Source organism: Triticum aestivum, chromosome 6A (assembly GCF_018294505.1).
Source record: "Triticum aestivum cultivar Chinese Spring chromosome 6A, IWGSC CS RefSeq v2.1, whole genome shotgun sequence".
Taxonomy (NCBI): Eukaryota; Viridiplantae; Streptophyta; class Magnoliopsida; order Poales; family Poaceae; genus Triticum; species Triticum aestivum.
The window spans coordinates 230,870,208-230,873,955 of NC_057809.1; the positions used below are offsets into that span (position 1 = coordinate 230,870,208).

Consider the following 3,748-nt stretch of genomic DNA (forward strand, 5'->3'; position numbering starts at 1 on the left):
GCGCGAGGGTGTTTGTTCTTCTGTTCTTGCCGAAACTGAAACTGAAACGCTGTGCATGCCAAACTTCAGAAAGCATGTACGCGGAGAACACCAGTACATATTCCAAGAACAGGTGCGCAAGCATCCAGATTCCACAATCTTTGCATCCTTTGTACTACCTTTACAACTTTCAAAATCACCAAACGAATTATCAACCTCTACATTCTGTACAGATTCATTTTCAATGTTCATAAACTTTGCATCCTTTTGCACATCATTACAATGTTCAGAAACAGCACGATACCACCCTTGTTTGGTCCTATTCACACAACCTATCCAAATACTTGTTCTGAACCTAGATAGATTTGGATGTTAATGACAGGAATGACGAGAGCGAGACTGGGCGCAACATGCCAACAATTGTACTTGGATTATTGCTTGTAGACAGTCATTATGACCTTTTTGTGCTAGAACAGTTTAATTAGAAATCTGATGTGCCATTCATGAATGCCAGAGAAGTTTGGCACTTGACAGTCAGTTTAGCCTATAAAAAAGATCCGCATCCCCCGGGATTAGTAGTTGTTGGACGCGGCATAAGAGTTGCTCAAAATTGATCACGGGAAATCCATGTACCAATGTAATTTTCTTTACTCTCTATTCTCGGTCAAGGTATCATAAAGGATGATGAGTGATGGACTAGATTCAGATATAAGCTGTACACAGTCAACAGTCAACACATACCAAGTATGATTAAAATTGAAGAGAAACTTTAGATGTCTTGATGGAACAAGCACAATGCCATGTTCATATCTGTTCCATCAGCGCTAAATAAAGGTTGATAGTCTCACGGGGTGATGTTTGTTATAATGTGTGCATATGTTTAGAAAACTTTGGAATTAGTATTGTAGTTGCTGCATGGTGGCATCAGAGTTGCTAAAAAATGAAGGCATAGTGCACGAAGTTGTAGTTTGAGTTGGTGCTTGTAGTTTTTTTCTCATGCAAAGTTGATGCTGCAATGGATTTTCTATGACATAATTTTGATGGATTTTTGTATCATGCTAACAATGTTTCCTGTGCAATTGAATGACTTTTTTTTGCTAGCAGTATATTGTTTTGTTCGCCAATTATCTCATATATTTGCTTCATAGGGGTAAAGCACGGTATGCTCGGCCAGAAGAAATGCCCAACAAGATCAAGGGCCTCAAGGGCAGGGTAAGGCGGGACAAACAGGGAAGCAAGGATAGCTATTAAATAGTTTTTGCAGCAAATTAAACGGGGAAGGAAGGATAGCGGGACAAACGGGGTTGCAAACGAGGGAGAGGGGCGGATTTTGTACTACGGCGAGTGGCTTCTCTTGCGATCGTCATGGCTGATATGGGGATTGAAGGGGGTGGCTAGCGTTGGATTCATAGGGAAACTTTTCACTCTAGGGGCAGAGCAGTTGCTTGGATTTTTGCTATAAGAGTTGCAGTTGCTTAGTTTTGTTGGGGCAGTTCCTTGGATTTATTTTGAATAGTTTTTGCATTTGTGGTTTTTGTAATGCAGTTGCTTGGTTTTGCTAGCGCAATTGCTTGGATTTTTTTCTAGAACTGTTTTGCATTTTGTGTTTTTTTGTAATTGCATTGCTTGGTTATTGCTAGAACAGAGAAGACACCCGGAGGGGAGGGGGTGGGTGTTAGATAGTTATCAATATCATACATTTTTCCTCTGCGTAAAGTAGATAATCTAAGTAGTAATGCTACCACGGTTGCTTGGTTTTGCTAGGACAGTTGCTTGGATTTGTGCCAGAACAGTTTTGCATCTGTGTTTTTGCTAGGTGGAGGGCGGCAAGGTGTGTGATAGGGCGTGTAGCGGGAAGATGAAGGTGGTGGGCGGCGAGGCAAGAGAGAGGAAGCGTGTGGGGGTGGACGAAGGTGGAGGGCACTGCCCAAGTTATGATTGGAGTTGCACAATATGTCGGAAGGAGTTGCATAGGAGTGGATCGGAAGTGGCTCATTTTTCCTTTTTTGTTTGTCGAGTGGATTTGCCCAATATTTTTTATAAGTATTTAGGTGCTCTTCTTGATTGGATAGGTTGGTTCGGACTAGTGTTCTTTTTGCCCTGCTATTCTTGGTTGCATATGTTAGTTAAGACTTTCCTTTGGATCCTGCACATGGCCACATAGGTCTTCCATTTGTTTTTTGCCTGCGGTCTTCGGCTGCATTTGATGAATACGTAGAACATCATGTGATTTCAGAAAAAACTATCACACAACAAAAGCAACAAAAACCACGGAAAAAGATACCATAGTTGCCCTACGTAGTTTGCATATTTTTTATGCACAATGCATGAAAGATAACATAGTTGCACACAATTAATCATACAGTTGCCTAAAACCATGTATCTCATTGCCCAATCCTCATGAACAGAAACATTACCAAAACCACGATTTTATCAATATCTAAAGGTTTTAGATACCTCTCAATTAATTTTGTGTCATAGTTGTGTGTCAAGAATTTCTTCTGCTCTGGTGGGATCCCTTGATATGATCTTAAACATTTGACGAATGATCATAGAGGGTGGCGGGGTGGAGCTGATCATGGGTACATAACTAAAACCATGAAGTTTTATGGGATTAAATTTATCTATGAACCCCTAAAAAAGATCATGTGTATGTTTTTTATCTCTTTTTCATAGTTGCCCACAATCAGCCATATTGTTGCCTAGAACCATGTATCTAGTTGCCCAATCCTCATAAACAGAAACATTACCAAGACCATAATTTGGCTAATATGTTAAGGTTTTAGATACCTTTCAATTAAGATTTTGTCATAGAGATGTATCAAGAATTTCATCTCCTTGGGTGGGATCCCTTGGTATGATCATAAATACTTGACGAAAGATCATAGAGGGGGAGCGGTGTGGAGCCGGTCATGGGGACATACTAAAACCACGAAGTGTTTTTAGGGGATTAAGTTTATTTGTGACCCTCTGCAAAAATGAACATGTGTATGTTCTTTATCCCCTTTTTTAGGTGTTATAGTTTCCTACAATCAACCATACTATTGCCTAAAACCATGTATCGAGTTGCGCACAATCAACCATACGGTTATCTCAAACCATGTATTCAATTGCCCACAATCAACCGTACAATTATCTAAAATCATGTATCCAGTCGCACAATCCTAATGAACATAAATATTACCAAGACCATAATTTTGCTAATATGCAATAGTTTTAGATATTCTTCAAGTTTGTGTCATAGAGATGCGTCAAGAGTTTATCTCCTCGGGGTGGGATCCCTTGGTATGATTTAGATCCTTCGGGTGGGATTCCTTGGTATGATTGTAAATACTTGGCGAACGATGATAGAGGGGGAGCGGTGTGGATCCGATCATAGGGACATAACTAAAACCACGAAGTGTTTTAGGGGATTAAGTTTATTTGTGACCCCCTCCAAAAATGAATATGTGTATGTTCTTTATCCCCTTTTTAGGTATCATCGTTGCCTATGATCAACCATATTGTTGCCTAAAACTATGTATCAAGTTTGCACAATCAACTATACGGTTGTCTAAAACCATGTATCCAGTTGCCCACAATCAACCATACAATTGTCTAAAATCATGTATCCAATTGCCCAACCCTAATGAACAGAAACATTTCCAAGACCATATTTCGCTAATATGCAACATTTTTAGATATCCTTCAAGTTTGTGTCATATAGATGCGTCAAGAGTTTATCTCCTCGGGGTGGGATTCCTTGGTATGATCGTAAATACTTGATGAA

General features: G+C 39.8%; 1 long non-coding RNA gene across 1 annotated transcript; it reads left to right on the forward strand.

Annotated features, from left to right (window-relative positions):
- On the forward strand, positions 1-2,429 carry LOC123127351 (uncharacterized). The gene is made up of 2 exons (XR_006462332.1): positions 1-112; positions 1,128-2,429. It is a non-coding gene; the product is annotated as an uncharacterized lncRNA (long non-coding RNA).
- The last annotated feature ends 1,319 nt before the right edge of the window (positions 2,430-3,748 follow it).